Source organism: Bacillus rossius, chromosome 2 (genome assembly GCF_032445375.1).
Source record: "Bacillus rossius redtenbacheri isolate Brsri chromosome 2, Brsri_v3, whole genome shotgun sequence".
Taxonomy (NCBI): Eukaryota; Metazoa; Arthropoda; class Insecta; order Phasmatodea; family Bacillidae; genus Bacillus; species Bacillus rossius.
This window is the reverse complement of record NC_086331.1, coordinates 88058118-88076132: the sequence shown is the minus strand read 5'-3', so window position 1 is coordinate 88076132 and position 18015 is coordinate 88058118.

Sequence of the window (18015 nt, the reverse complement as noted above, 5' to 3'; positions counted from 1 at the left end):
ATCTCACTCTATCAAACCTTATCCCAATATAACCTAACCTTAAGATATCTCATCATAACTCAATGTATCTTACTTTATCGAATTGTATTCCAATATATACCACAATATCCTATTGTATTCAACTATATCCTACCATGTCCAATTGTATACCTACCTATTTGCCATCATAAAACACATTCACCACAATCGACATGCAATTCAACACACATTAAAACACATACACATACATTCAACACACATTTGCCAAAGTTACAAAATTCGTCACACTGTAACACACATCGACACACAATTCGACATACATTCACCATCATCGATGCACAATTCGACACACACTTCGATACCTGCACACAATTCGACACACATTCACCATCATTAACACAAATTTCCATAATCGACTTGCATTGAACACACATTCACCATCATCGACACACAATTAAACACACTCACAATCATCGACACATATTCACCACTATCGACACACATTCCAACACACATTAACTCTATTCGGCACACAATTCAACACACATTCACTGTAATAAACAGAAATTTATCATACTCGAGATACCATTTAACACAATTCACATTAATGAATACAAAATTAGCTGCACAATTTAACACATTCACCAATATCAACACACATTTTGACAAACATTAACATTCACCAACACACATTCAAACACATTCGCCATCATCGACACATATTCATCATAGCAACACATTTGCCACCATCGACAAATACACCACCGACACATATACAACATAATCAATACATATTTCGACACACATTAACACTCGATACACATATGCCAATGTTAAAAAATTGGACACATTTTAACATACAATTTGACACAAATTCACATCGTTGACACATTCATAATCATCAATGCACATTTTGACATACATTAACACTCTTCGATGCTCAATTTGACACAAATTCATCATCACCAACACACTGTCATATCCACCATTTTGGCCTCGGCCAGTGCTTCAACACATCAGGGAAAAACCTATTATCCAAGTGTGTCCAACCATAGCAGTTGCCCTTAGATGGCAGTTACCAACATTCATGAACAACATAGTAAAATGTTACATAACATCATCAGTTGTTATTTAGAATAAGGTCTGTGATTACCATGTGTCTATTGTGTATTATGTCTCCTATTCAGTACGACATGATACCTAAATCTTGGATGTAGGCATGTAATGTAAAGGCATGTCAGAGAATAGAGTCCGGCCTGATCATATATGTAACTTGGACCAAACTGCAATATCAGAGATCCCTTTTTCACAAATATCTGTGGAAATATAACCCTAATATAAGTATTGGGACTTTATTACTGCTACTTGCTACTTCCTCCCCCTACTTACCTTCCTTCCTGCTAGCAACCTGTCAGATTTTATGGGCATTGGTCTTACTGCTAGCAAACCATTAGGGTTCACAGGCACCCGCCTTCCTGTTGGCAACTCTCCGGAGGCCGCGGGCATTCTCCTCTCCTCTCCCTGATTGATTGCTTAACCTTGGCATTCTCATCAAAGATACCAGCCTGTCGTTCCTGGCTAACACTCAGGACAAGTCAATTTGGCGCCCAACGTGTAGCGATTTTAGTCTACACAAACTTGTGGACACTACATAACCACTGCGAAAGCACCAGCCCACTTCCAAGAGTACATAAACCTGCACTGTGCCATGCTGCAGTGCCACCGAATTACCAAGCATGAGCTCTGCATGTTGCACTACATGTGCAAATACATAAATAGATTCTGCTAGCTTGTGAACTTTTCATTGCTGAACAAAGATAGAGTTCTAGTACAAGCCAGAATTTTATGTATTTTTGTAATTTTTTCATTTTAAATTTTTTAAATTTATTTTTATTAAATATTTTTTTCCCTTTAATTTTATTATATCAAAGAAAACGTGTGGTGATTTTCTCCAAGTGCTTCTAATTATCCTTGTCAATATTATGGTGGTTTTCTCTGTGTGCTCCCGATTATTCTTGATAATATTTTGATGGTTTTCTCAAAATGCTTCTGATTATTCCTGGCTAGACATCTTATGGTTTTCTCAGAGTGCATCTGATTATCCTTGTCAATATTATGGTGGTTTTCTCCGTGTGCTTCTGATTATCCCTGTGTTTCTTCAAGTGCTTCTCTCTATTCTGAGAAACCGCTCTCTGCATGATGTTTTTTTTACCTACTGAGTCATGTCATTTTATTCAGAGTTACATTTAATTAGTGAAATTCTGCTAATAAATTGACACAATATTTTTACCAGGTGGAATTCAAAAAATAAACAACCATTACTCAGTCAAATAATATGCTTTGAAACAAACTGCATTGAACTTGGTGGTTAAGACAGGTAATTTTATTCAGATACTCAGTCAAATAATATACCATGAGACATCTGTGAAGCACTAACATGCAAGACGAAGTTCCTGCTCCTTAGTGACTAGCGAAGCCATCCTTCTATTGCGATCGTTAGTGAGCATCCCGCATCCTGCATAAAATAAATAAATAATATTTACCTGTAAGCAACATGTGGTGTCATCTGTTGACAATAATCGACACTACTTTAAAAAGGTTATTTTGCATGAGATAAATTAACTCTAATCACTGAATGGTGCTATTGTAGTCAGTTAGAGACATGTAGTGACGTAGACCCAAGTGTCTCCGCGGCTCCTTCAGGCCGTTATGCCTCGTCAACGTCCTCTCTTGCATTACTAGTGCAACCTAAGTGCAGTGCTACGAGCAGGGACGCACCCGCGTGCGCCCTGGTACGTCAGCGGACTTCAAGAGTGTTGTAAATAGTTATGTTTTGTAAACACATTTAAATAAATAAATAATATTTACCTGTAAGCAACATGTGGTGTCATCTGTTGACAATAATCGACACTACTTTAAAAAGGTTATTTTGCATGAGATAAATAACTCTACTCACTGAATGGTGCTATTGTAGTCAGTTAGAGACATGTAGTGACGTCGACCCAAGTGTCTCCGCGGCTTCTTCAGGCCGTTATGCCTCGTCAACGTCCTCTCTTGCATTACTAGTGCAACCTAAGTGCAGTGCTACGAGCAGGGACGCACCCGCGTGCGCCCTGGTACGTCAGCGGACTTCAAGAGTGTTGTAAATAGTTATGTTTTGTAAACACATTTAAATAACCACGAGCCTCCACGATTATATATAACTCTCACGTCTGGAATAGTGTTTGTAAATGCTGTGTAAATACTTCGTCTTAATCTGTAATTATTAATTGAATCATTTGTGTTTGCATTTTATTAACTAATTACTTTTTATATCGTGTAATAATTCTTTAATTCATTCGAGTGTTATGTCAGCCATGTATTCGCAGCCTGGCGCACCGCGAGGCGGGCCTCTCCCACGCCGGCCGATTTCCCCTCCCCTTCTCCGCGGCCCGCGGGCCCCGGCTCGCTAGCGGGTGGAGGAGGGCAGTGGCGAACCAGACGCGAGAGCAAGGACGCGTCTCTAGGACTGAGTTCGCAGTCAGTGATAACGTCACGGGACTGCCTCTGCAGCCGAGCTGCTCTTCATCAGCATTCGTTATACCGCTGGACTTTTCTCAGTTTTACGTATCTTTTCGGGACTTTAGCTGCATACGTCATAGGCCGTGTATGTGCCTCTTCGAAGCGCCGAACCCTCTCTGTCAGTACGTGTACTTACTGGACCTTTTCCGCTTACGTGACAGGCCGTGTATGCGCTGTGTATCAATACGTAACTTTCGTAACCGGTACGATTCGCTACGGAGTTACCTTCTCCGTCCTTTCGGGTCGCATCTTGAGAACGAGACTTATTTCCGGGAGTCCGGGTCGCGGCGGGGAGGACACTCGTTCCGCGACGTGCCGGCCAGCCTGCGGCAGGATTTCTTTACGGAATTAAAAAGGGGCTCGTGAAAACGGACATCATCGCCTTATCCTTGGTACTACCTACCGTTCACCCTACCTACGTAACGTTCCCTCCAGGTCCCGTATTTTCCGGTCCCGGCCACGTTGGCCTGAACTCACTCCATCACCGACGAGAGCTACATGGGCAAAACAGGACATTTCGCAGACAGAAAATTAGGGACCATAAGCCGGGGGACGTCAGTAATTTCGTAACCACGCGGTCTTTTAGCCATGATGACTCGTAACCATGTGACCTGGAAGCTTCTTAGTCCTATAGCCTCAAGATCACGTAACCTTGAAGACTCGCAATCGCGTAGTCTCGTAACCTCATCACTCGTAGTCTCGTAGTCATGAAGCATTGGAGCCTCGTAGACTTGTAGCTACGTAAGCAAGTAGTCATGTAATCTTATAACATAATGCTGCTGGAGTAGTTGGTACTTTATACACTCGAAAGTAGTTGGTGGAGACTTGTAGACTTGTAGAATTGAAGCTTTGTATCCAAGTGGTCTTGTAGCCATGTCGACTTGCAGACATTAGGAGCCGAGGAGACTTGTATCCTTGTAGCTTCATAGACATGTAGTTTCGTAGCCACATGGTCTTTTAGTCATGCAGTCTCGTAAACTTGAAGATTCGTAGTCACGTAGTCTCGTAACCTCATGGCTCGTAGTCGCGTAGTCATGATGTCTTGGGACCCCGTAGCATTCTAGACAAATATCATTGGTGCTGTTGAAACAAAAGACTGTAGTAGCAATTGGTGCCTTCTGGAGCCTTCGATGACTGTAGTTGTATCAAAACAACATCAGTGAAGATACTGTAGCAAGGTGTTTACCTTGGGAAAGAATGCTAAACAGTATGAGAAGAATGATTGTGTTAAAAACCACTACGCAAAATGATAAGCTGTAATCGGTGTATCAGGTTGTTACTGTGAATTGACAGCTTAAAAAGACATGGTAGAACATGTAAAGCCAAGCCCACTTACGGCATAGAGGACATCGATGGATCCACTAGACTAAAGAAGAGTGATCTGCATTACGACAATAATTTTCCTTGTCCTGAGCGTGATGGTATTAGCTCATCCGATCGTACGAATAACATATATTGAAGGATGCTGATGGCTTCGAGAAGACTGAAACTAATGGAAGTAACAACACCGTGAAAAGTGAGAATACATTCAAGCAGATAATCAGTAGATCCACCATACTTTGTAAAAAGGAAGTATGAAGACTATGAAGACACTACGAAATCAACGATAACGAATTCTTAAGGTAATCTGGGTGAAGACGTTGCCTTCTACGGTGATTGCTACAGTGACTCTGAAGCTGGTGGCGTGATCGAAGACTGTGCTGAAGCAGCTAAAGCAGGCAAGATCGAAGACTGTATTGGTGGCCTGAAACCAAAACGATGGAAACGACATAATAAATTATCCTGATCAAGCTTGTGATAATCACTGTCTCGATGACGAAAGTGACCTTGTGGTTGACGATAAAACGGAAGACACCAGAGATAATAATATTTATTATAAACGTGCAAGGAAGTTGGTGACAGAAGAGATTGATTACACATCATGGAAACATCCAAACAAATTGGACGACCGGCTAAGACTGTTGGTGGCATCTGTTCGTAGAGGAAACTACTCGCATATCGAGGAAGTATCGAGCATACTTAAAGAACTGCGCAAAGCTGGCTACATACAATAATCATTTGTTTAACTGTCATGTGTGTACTATTGAAAAATAAATGAATTATTTATATTTGAAAAAGTACGTTTTATTTCATGTATTCTGATTTCCAACTAAGCATGTGTTTCCGCTACTGTATGTGTGATCATTCCGTTTCCTGTGTGTACGTTCCGTTTTCCTGCGTGTACATTCCGTTTTCCTGTGTGTGCGTTCCGTTTTCCTGTGTGTACGTTCCGTTTCCTGTGTGTACGTTCCGTTTCCTGTGTGTACGTTCCGTTTCCTGCGTGTACGTTCCGTTTTCCTGCATGTACATTCCGTTTTCCTGCGTGTACATTCCGTTTTCCTGTGTGTGCGTTCCGTTTCCTGTGTGTACGTTCCGTTTCTTGTGTGTACGTTCCGTTTCCTGTGTATACGTTCCGTTTCCTGTGTGTACGTTCCGTTTTCCTGCGTGCACATTCCGTTTTCCTGTATGTACTGAGTTCATGGTCTATATGTCTGATATTGACATGACCCGGTCATGTAGTCTGAAGACAATTGACCTGTATGTGTGGCTTTGTACATGAACGGCTTATAGGTTATTAAGATTATTGAAAAATGAGACTTTCATGTTAGGCTAATCGGCAGTGTATTTAATTCGTCGGTCAGGTATATTGTCTTGAGTTGATTTTCGTATAGTGAATGATAAATAATCTCCTCGAAAGGTAATGGAAATAGAATCTAAAATTTAATAATTAGTTACAACTGTCACTGATCAAGAATCTAACCGTGGACAGGAATCCATCGATTCAATTTGTAAATTAATAATTTATTTGTTCGGAGACCTTTGGAATTTTTCCTGCATTTCTAGCTAAATAATTACATGATTTCAAGATGGCGTCCAAATTTCAAGATGGCGGGCACCTCAGTAGTAATAAATGATTACTGCAATGTAGCAGGTTAGAATAAAACTAGCATGATGGTAAAACGAGTACACATATAAGATGGTGTCCTCCAGCAGACGAAAACATGATGGTGGTAATGACCACTAGCATGCGGTAGCTCCTGGTAGCATGTACTGAACATAAAATGACGGATCCATGATGGACGTCAAGGTCAAAGTCAAATTTCAAGGTCAAGGTCAAAGTTCAAGGTCAAAGTTCAATGTCAAGGTCAAAGATAAAGGTCAAGGTCAAATTTCAAGGTCATGGTCAAAGTTCAAGGTCACGGTCAAAGTTCAAGGTCAATAGACGAGGTTAAAGGTATGGTGAACAAAAAAGTATATTAACATGATGCTAGCACACTCTAGCAGACGAAAACAAGATGACGGTCTCCAGCGGACGAAGACAAGATGACGGACATAATGTTATACCATCTGACGATATATATCTTGATATTGGTGGTAGGTCAGTCTGAAGGTGGCTTCTGTGGAGGAAGGATCTGATGTTTTTATTTTTTTATTTTTTGCCCTCACTGGTTTCGAACCAAGGACGGGAATCGATATAATCAATCAGAATTCTATTAAGTTAATTTTTTTATGAATTTTGGATTTTTTCCCGATTTTCTAACATAAAAATTACGGATTTCCAAGATGGCATCTAAATTTCAAGATGGCGACCACAACGGTAATTGCAACATTAATAGGATCCAATATGACGGTCGTAACATAAAGTGTAACGATGGCATAGTACTCAACCAAGATGGTGGGTGTAACGAAATATGCAACATTTATATAATCCAAGATGGCGACCGTTACGATAACTGCAACAGTGGTTTTTAAGATTTTTATTATTTTATTCGATTATTTAATTTATTTTATGATTTTTAAAATTTTTCCCGATTTTCTAACATAACAATTGTGGATTTTAATGGTTGCGGTCGTAACGATAATTGCAACAGTTACGACTTAATACAAGATGGTGGTTCTATCTCGAACAGGAAGTGCTATTATTACTTAAAATTAAAAAAATAATTAAAGTCCCGATATGCATGTAATTTTTTATATATACCTTATGTAATTCTCAGTCTGGTAAATGTCTCGATAGCCGAGCGGTTAAAGGCGTATGTTTTCTAACCTAGAGATCAGAGCTGCGCTGGTTCGAATCACAGCGCTTCCAATGTATTTTGCATAAAAAATTAAAATTAATATGTCGATAAGGACCATAATAGCTCTGGTAGGTAATGGAACATCGACCTTATGTGATGCGACAGACAGACGTTGGTGCTCTCTAGGAAGAAACAGCAGAAACATATTCGATGGTATCCAAGATGGCGGCCTCCAGTGGAACAGAAAAAAGTCAAGAGCGATGCTGGCGCTATCTAGGAATAAACAGCAGAAACAAAGTCGACGTTATCCAAGATGGCGGCCTCCAGTGGAACAGAAAAAAATCAATATGGCGACAGAGACGAAAATTTCATCATAATGAGTGGGGTGCTCTATTTAAAGATGGCGGATCCAAGATGGCCGCCGTGATCTACTTGTCCCATTACGCTGTGTTCCGTTACTCTGTGTCCCGTTATGTTGTGTCCCGTTACGCTGTGTCCTGTTACGCTCATCCAAGATGGCCTCCGTGACGTCAGTATCAGAGATGTGGCTCGGCTCCGGCTCCACCGCCTGGCGCCTGGGCTCGGAGCCCCATTCATATACTACTACTGCCAATGTCTGTGATACTGTCGGGAAAGTAAAGTGTGTTACACCAGGGATGGTTACTGGTGCGAATTGAAGTGCCTTCTTCAAGTGGTTCAGTCCAGCTACAATGGTTAGTGAGAGTCACGAAATAGAAAGGAGGAAGAGTGTTCTTGACAGTGACAGTGGTAAACCGGACCAACAGGTCTTAGGAAACCGCAGTACGTCGTATGCGGGCAGAGTGGGGACGAGAGGTTCAAAGGATTTCCTGTAGAGCCATCTTCACTCAGCAACATCACTGTTAAGGGTCGTAGGTACCTACTCGATGTGAGAGAATACCAAAGAAGGTTATGGATGTATAGTGTGTTGTCTGCAGTGTGGACATTGGTTGGCAACAATGTATTCGTTTGCTTTACTCTTTGCAATGTAGGTGTGAGTGACTGGTTTGTCGTCTCTAGTGTATTTGTACTTTCTTTTTAGTATTAGTTTATATAAGTACCTATTCTTCTTCCAAATGGTTATGTGGGGGTGGAGAGTGGGATTTTAAGTCTGTAATATTGGCCACCATGAGATAGTTGTGGTTGTGGACAGTTGAAAGTGGATGGCGATATAGCTTTATGAAGTGTAACTCTAGTTTGTGATTTACTAAATAAAAATGTAACAACTTCATTGGTTATATAAAAATGAATGATAATTGCAGTTAAACAAGTACCTAATAGTTGGTGATATTGATATTGCAATAAAGAAGGGTTATTGTAGTGACTTTAGTATGTTTTTTTTAATACCGACATTTTTTTTCATATATAAATGTGCCAAGATGGATGTCTCAACTCATTCAAAAACAGAGCCAGTAGGTGCAAGAAAGTGCATGCTTTCTCTTAAAATTATTAAATCACATCCTAAAACTTTTTGAAACTATCACCTATTTTTGTAATCTTGAAAAACAGATTTACAAAAAATTACTGATGTTTCAACCAAGAGTAATAATGTAAGAGAAGGATGCACCCAAAACAAGCAAATTAATTAAAATGCATTTTTTAAATATTTTATTACCTGAGACACAGGCTTGTTTAAATACCTACTAGTTTTTTGATGCAAAGTGACTATCAAGTATAATGTTTAAAATTTAAAATATTTACCAAGTTGGATAAAATAGCAAATATACACCATGTAACAACCCAGATCACAGCCTTCCCCATGCCATCCAGCAATAATAATTTGTTATATATTTTTTGTCATATTTCAGGTTAGATTTAAAGTTTTTCCTTTTCCGAAGTTAGACAAAATATTTCTCCGTGTTTATTGTTTTTATTTTCAAAATTCATAAGTTTATTTTTCTCATAATTTTTTGCTAGCTTCTTTGTGTGGGAAGGCATGCTGACGTGATTTTCCTTCATTTTTTTCCACTACCGAGGCTTTGTTTCACACGCTAGGTGTGTGAATCACGGTCACAGGAGTGCGAGAAAGAGACAAAATCGCTGCGTCGTGGGAACAGAGGTAAGCACTTCGTGGGAGCCTCTGTTACCATGCGCCGTGATTGGCTGAAAATTACGTCAGCGAGCCCAGGGGATAGTCACTATATAGGGCCTACGATGGCTTATTAACGTGAGAAAGCTATTTTAAACTAAATAATTTTATAATTTTATGTTGAATAATTTGACTTTGATGAAGGAATCTGATTTTATTTTCGAAATTTACTTTAGTTTACTTGTTTAAAATCATTCATGCTAAATACATTATTTCTTTGATATTTTGAATGTAGGTGTTGGTGTCCCTGTTTGTTTAAAAATTTAAAACTGTTATAGTTTGAATTTGAAACAAATGCAATTTGGTATTACTGGTACTTAGAGTTATTTAAAAATTTCAGATGGAAAGAGTTAAGAAGAAAACTTTTGGAAGAAGATGTTGGGTGCCGCACTGTGAAAATATTAAGCCTAGAAAATATGTGAAAAATTTTAGCTGAAAATAAATATTTGACAATCTACAAGTAAACATGGGGTTGTTAGGTTATGTGTATTTGTTGGACTTCAGAATAAGTTATTAATTTGATGGATACATGATAACCTAAGTTATTCTCCAAACGATTCTAATTTTAAAAAATTGTGGGGGAGGGGGGCCGTAATTAAAAATATTTCCATTAATCTGGAATAAAAATAACACCCTAGATCCTATACAATATGGAGCCCTAGATCCTGCGGTATTGCGACAAACAAAATTACCTTCTTAAACAATAACATTGAATTTAATTTTTGTACATACATTTAATAAATGAAAAAACATTCGAAAACTTTTTTAAAACCATAATTTAACATAATGCATTAATAAAATACGTATTTAAAATACATTTTTGCATGGTTTATTTCACGCTGGTTGTTGGTATTATTACATTACATATTGGCGGTTATCCGAGAAAAAAAATAAGGAAAGAGGTTCAACCTGGGAGTGAAATCTCTCTCTACTTCTATACTCCTTGAGCGAGCCCAGGACACTGCCCGCACAAAGAGAAGTAAGGCTGGAAGGTCAGTCATTGTCTGAGCACCAGGCCGAAAGGTCGTTCGGCCGGCGGGGCGAGCAGGCCGTGGCTGGGCGATGGCTCAGTGTCATTTATATTTTTGAGGTACAGTTTAACTTTTTTGTGCGCTCTGTCCGGAATATAGTGTAAATTTTACGTAAATAAATACAAGTAATACATCGAACTTTGCGTATAAATTGCTTATTTTGTCATGACCTGCTACATAACTTGTATGTCCCACCCATCACCAAATTTGAGCTAACCGGATGTGGTGAGTGGTAACAACCAGCAAGGCTGTATTACACATATTTTATAAAATACTGGATTTAAGTAAAAAAATTCTTTCACTTTTGTAATATTTGAACTCACTATGTGATTAACCAATTAGGCCCAATATAAAAACATTCAATAAAAATTACAAACTAACCATGCATAATATTAAATATTCATAAAAGCAAACCTGACTGCCACATATGATTTTTTAAGTAACCAAATTTATTTGTGCAAAACATGTACAAAACAAAAAATAGCTAAATATTTTCATGAACGAATCTTAGGCTTCAAGATTTTAAAGTTTTGCAACAAACACCTAGCTTCACATCAGACTTTGAAGCTTTGCATCAAACCAAAACTTCAAATAAAATGCACAGCAAATTTCCTGGCAAGGTCAAATCGAATATTAAAAACTTAATTTTAATTTTAAAATACTCCGACCTTGCAATTCTCACTTGAAGCTACTATTAGCAATTACAATGCAATAAACACTTATATTTTACCATTGTTTAGTTATAGTAGTCTGTACCATAGTACACCACCCATACCATAACTGCATTAGGTCACCGTTACCATGTTCTTGTTATATCATTGAAGTAACAGGATATACCAAATTTCGAATCAATCAGACCTGCGGAAGTTGCTCACATCCCTACATAAACTAGAAAAAAGCTGAACATATTTTCTTGAATCATAGCTAAGAAAATTCTCAATAAAGCCAACTTTATATATATATATATATATATATATATATATATAAATCAAAATGTTTGTTCATTTGGGAGCTATGATGCCACAGACAGATAGTACACAAATATTCATGTTAAACTTACAATGCCCCTCTATTTGCTTCGGTGGTTAAAAAGAGCTTCAATTTATTGCTTACATGATGCTTCGCACAGGCCTAATATGAAAACTATTTTCTAGTACCATAAGAATGTTCATGTTTACAGTATGTTGAATATTCGAACAAGGTGGGTTCTTGTTCTGAATAGATGTGATTTTTTGCAAAGGTAAGTTATTTGATGTTTCTTAGCATTTCATAGTATTGGTGATCATTTGATTTATTAATGTATGTTTCCAAGGTTAGATTTTTGCATGTGTTTCAGAGTCTAGCAAACAATAGTTAGTTGGGTTAGGTTAGCTGCATTAAAAAATTTTTAAAATTGGTAATGAATACATATTTAATGTTGATTCCACACAGACCCATCCATTCACATGTGTTTTACAGTATGTATTGTAAATGTGTCTAATCTAACCAGCCATATAACAGTTATTTTACAGTAAACTACCAAAAGGTTTACAAATGGTAAAATATGTGAAGAATTAACAAATAATTTTCAATTTTTTGTTTTGTTTTAGCTAGATAGAAGCTTAAAAAAATATTGCACATTTTCTTTTAAAAAGATATACACCTGCTATCCCTCAATTAGCACTTCTTCAGATTGCACGGATTCATTTAGCGCGATGTTAATTTTACTGCCCCAGTCTTGAATAACACGTCTGTAAATTTCATTTAGCACGAAATCTCTTCAGGCAAAAAAAAAAAAAAAACGTCAAGCAGAACGCCACGAAGTCTGTTTCAACTTCTGTGGACATGTGCTGTTGGATACATTTAGCCAAACAAGGGGGGGAAGAGATGCGCGCGCAAGTCTGACTACGCTATCAGCCGTTGTACAAACATCAGCTATGGCAAGTTAAATTGCGGCTATGGAGTGTAAAGGACCAATTTTTTTTACGTCCGTGCGTATGCCGCCGTGCCGTGCCGTAGTCTCCTCCCACAGACCGGACCGTGAACTCAGTCTAGCCAGTGGCAAGGAATTCACACAAACAAAAGCAACGTCTGCCCATTCAGCTACCAGTAACTATACGTGCTTGATCACTCATAATGCATCGTGTTGAAGTATTTGAGACAAAACTAGAAGTATTACGGCGCGCAGATTGACATGAAGGCCACGCTTATGTTTGTCGCACTTTAGTTTTTAGCAAGTCAACAGTGCGCACAATTTTCTTTTAAAGACTTTTTAAACGTTATAACATTTATCTGTTAGTCTGCGTCGCCGCGGTGTACCGTTTATAAAAATGTAGCCAGCGCTAGTTGGCAACATTCATGTTTGGCTATGTTGCTTCCCGTATAGAGCGCGCACACGTAGTCGAATATCGATATTGATATCTCGCCGATTGCATTCAACGCGCGCTCTCTGTCTTGTGCCGAGTTTACTACATTTGATAGCCCGCATATTTTGTGGTGTGTACTACTACGAGTTATGCGTTAGTTCAGGCTCGTATTTGGGTCACAGATTTTGTTTTTCTATTATTAAAGTTGAAGAAAGGTTTTTGCTGCATGACTTATTAATTTAAATTGCTTGGCGTACATTTTTATACTGTACTTTTTAAATAAACGTACTTTCCATGAATGGGTTATGATTTATGAATAACTTTACTTAACAACAATTTTTTTTCGCATAAAAATCACACCCATACTTTTGAAACTTGATCTTATTATAAATTGCGCTACGATTATGCGATAAGACATGGTAAGCTCTTAAATTTTTGAAAATTAAAATGTAATTATACGGACAGTAATATCGGTTTCACTGTCAGTAAAGGATGGTTTGGAAAGATTCGCGACTTGATTTGAAGGTCACGTCCGGGCGGGCAAGTCAGCCAGCCGACTGACGATAAAGTACATAACCACGTATCTCCTGTTACGCGGTGTTGTATTTGTCAAAGTGCGATGGTAGGCATATAAAGATAAAAAGGTATGACATATTTATCATTGAGTGTTATTCTACGCATTTATATTACGTAAAGTATAATTTCCTAGACAATTTTGGAACACATTAAATTAATTAGCCTTGCTCTTTATGAAAACTAATGCTTCAGAATACGCGATTTCGAATAACACGAGCATTTTTAGGAACGAATTAGTCGTGCTAAGTGAGGGATAGGTTTGGCCATTTATTTTCGTATCAACAAAAATTTTTTATATATATTTTATTCCAGAAAAACCTGCCCTAAATGCAGTGTGCTCAATGCTTGACGTACCTATAACTGGGAAATGGGTGTGGTGTATGAGATTAGGGTGTATAATTTTTTTGCTATGACCTCAAAAGTTGATTTCACTCACATAATTTGTTTTGTTTTTTTTATTTGGGATCTTTATGTTGTAGTAATTCTTCATTTTTTGTAAGTGGGAGGGAGCCATTAATATTCTAATGTTAGCATCATACTTTCTAATACACATAATTTAGCACACTGGCATAAAAAAAAACACTAGGCATATTTCAAAACAAAATTTTAAAAACCAAGAGAGAAAGATTAAGCCTTTGTAATTCAAAAAACCAAATGTATTGGAAGGTTTAACATATATTTAATATTTCAATTTCAAATTCGAAAAAAAGCCACCTTGATAACATTAACACAAATGAAAGTGTCATGTTCATTGAACACCACTATCTAGCAGCAAAATCATTTACTATGTCAAACTTACAACATTGATCTTCCCAACCTCTAGTAGAATAAACTTTACTTCAGCGCATTGGGGGAAAGACCTAAAACATGCAGACCATGCAACAAAATTTTTAAAGGATGGAAAAAAAAAAAAAAGGCTACATATGAATAAAAATTTTGTGTGCTTTTAAATCTTGGACTTTAGTGATTGATATTGAATACTAGTCATATTAAAACATTTATTGTGGATATTAGAGATATAAATTGTTTATAACATTTTCGAAGTTGGTAGCACTGGTTGATTTTAGCGCTACCTGTTGAGGGGTGTCCGAAACAAAAAGGGATCGACTCGCCCCAGGCGTCTGCTACAGCCTGGGGCTAATGGAGGGACAGGAGAGCACTCTGGCGCTGGCAAGAAAGACTACAGAGGAAAGTAGAGGAAGGTTAGCAGTGTCGCCACCAGGTGTCACAAGCCTTAGCTCCACTCGCTGGCGACAAGTGCAGACGTTACTATTTCTGCCACTAGATGTTGTGTGTGGTCCATATTTGCAAATATTTTTTCTGTGGCAAATCGTCCTTGAAGTAGGCCACTGCCTGGCTAGTTCACATCAGGGCAATGATTCTGGGATAAATTCTGAGAACCAAAAAAAGGGGGGGGGGGGGGGGGGGGCTGGGGTGAGGGTGGACAAAAAATGCAACGAGGCTGGGAAAGTGGGTCCACGAGATACTCGGTCGTGCCGAGACTCGCTGGGCTCAGCGGGCCTCTAAGAAATAGAGCTTGCATGCCAGAAGCTGCTCTATGCAAATTTAGTAATGTAGGGAATTAATATTACAGACCCCGCACGTGACTGCAAACGGGAGAAATGTCATCCGGGCTGCTAGCGACGTCTTTAGACTTGCAAAAGATCAGATTGGCCCCTGAGAAAATGTGTCTTGGGCCACTGCAGCAAAGTTTAACTAAGTAGAGTACACAAGCCTAACAAAGTGTAAATCACCCTTTTGAAACCAAATTATATGGAAAATAAATTTACAAAAATAATATAAATTATAATAAAAATTTTAAAAAAAGTGCCGAAATACCTCATTTCCGGCACATACTCCCCCACTGAATGGCGGAGACAGGGTAAGCAACCAATACTGAGCATGAAATGTTTGAAAACTGGCATACTTACCCTGTACCAGAATTGATTTAAGTAAACTACTTACAATACCTGATGAACTTACTAGGTAACATGGCCATACAAAGAACTTAAAAACTAAGTGACATGATTATCTATGGTTTACATATAACTTTATGAACTAGATATCATGATTCCCTTATGGTCTAAGTTACATCATTCTCTTATGAACTAAGTGTCATGTTTATTTTAAGAACTAAGTGGCGCCACTTAAAAATAATATCTAAGTCTAACACATTCTTAATACAAAACATTTGAAGTGTAAGCACTCCTTCAGACTAGTACCATGGATTTTTATTACTTATAATTAGAACCTAGGATTTTTGTATATTTCAACACTGCGTTTTGCAGATGGCATGCCGAAGATTTGTTTAAAACTCCTCGAATAGGAGTAGAGGGCTGCACCTAATTTAAGTTGGGGTGCACCTTCTTTAGGTGCGAAATGTGAGCGCGCGTTATGTACGCACCAGAACTTGGGTCGGCTAGGGCGACCATTACTGGGGTTAAAAACCCTGGATTTGCCACGGGCCATTCCAACGATAAGCAAGTTTGGCTGATCGCTTGTCGATCGCCTTACTTTGTGAGTGTGCTCTGCACAACACCATATCACCTACTTTGCATGGATTAGGCGAACGTTTCTTATTATTTTTCTGCCTGCTTGCCGCATGGGCTAAGTTCAGGTTATGCTTAGCTCTTCTCCAGACCTCTTTTATGTTGCGAGGGTTATCTGGGAGAAGCTCATGTAGTGACCAGAGATTAGAAAGTGGGTTTTTGGGTTTATACGTGAACATGATTTAAAATGGTGTAGTTTTGAGTCCCTCATGTCAGGCATAGTTAAAAGCCATTTGCAACCAGACCAAATTAGAGTCCCGTTTATCCCGCGAGTTCGCATGATACGTTATTAAAGCGTATCGGAGGTTCCTATTAAAACGCTCCGCATGTGAAGGCTGTGAATAATAGGGAGAAGTGGTTACATGCTGAATGCCATGGGAAAAGCACATATTCTTGAAAAGTCTGGATGTAAATAGTGATGCGTTATCTGACACGATTATTGAAGGTAAGCCTGATATTTTAAAAATGTTATTTTGCAATGCTTGTATTGTGGTTTATGCTGTGGCTCGCCGGAAGGGAATGAGCCATACAAATTTAGAAAATGCATCAATAGCTACGAGAAGCATGGTGTGTCCAGTTTTAGAACGGGGGAACGGGCCAACAAAATCTTTAAATAATTTTTGCATGGGTCTTTCGGCCACATCTGATGTTAAAAATCCAAATTGTGTTTTCTGTGCTGGTTTACTTAGGGCGCATAATTTACATAATTTTACCTTCTCAGCAATGTCTTTATGGATTCCATCCCAAATAAAATGGCGGCATATGTCTTCAATTGTTTTGTATGTGCCCAGGTGTGCTCCAATGGGTGAGCTGTGATAATATTTAAATACCATGTCTCTTAAATTCTGAGGAAGGGCTATTCTGTAAGTTTTACATTGTGCTGTTCGTCGATACAGGAGACCTTTTGAAATCTTGCAATATTTTGGCGGTGTACCTGATTTTATTTTCTGAATAATCTATGAAATGTAAGGATCTGAATTTTGGTGACACTGTAAGTCTGAAAAAACCAAAGGAAAATCTGTGAGTAGGGCATGGCATGAAACCGGGGGTTCCTCCTGAAGATTAGGTTTGGAGGGATTCTCGAATATTCGAGAAAGAGCATCTGCTACGATATTCTGCGAATCTTTGATAAGTTGAATTGTGAATTTATGTGAGGATAGTTTTGCTATCCATCTGCCTAGTTTTCCTAGTTGCTTGGGGTGAGCCAAAAGCCAAGCAAGGGCCTGATTGTCGGTCTCTAATAAAAATTCCCTGTGCTCAAGGTATTGCCGTAACTTGTCGATTCCGAATACAACTGCTAGGCACTCGAGTTCATAAACCGAGGACGATTTTTTCTCTTGATGAGTTAGAGTGCGAGAGGCGAAAGCTATTGGTTGCCTGTGGCCATCGAACTCTTGTGATAGAACTGCACCAATGGCGACACTTGATGCATCTGTCTGTAGTCATGTAAGGAATTAATATTTCAGACCTCGCACGTGACTGCAAGCGGGAGAAATGTCATCCAGGCTGCTAACTATGTCTTTAGAATTGCAAAAGATCAGATTGGTCCCTGAGAAAAGGTGCCTCAGGCCACTGCAGCAAAGTTTAACTAAGTAGAGTACACCAGCCTAACAAAGTGTAAATCACCTTTTTGTAACCAAATTATATGGAAAATAAAATTTCCAAAAATAATTTAAAATTATAACAAAAATAAAAAAAACATGCCGAAATACCTTATTTCCGGCACAAAACCAATGATTAACATCAGAAAACTACAAGTACATACCACAATTTTTATATTTTTTCGGAATTCAACCCCTAATTGATGAG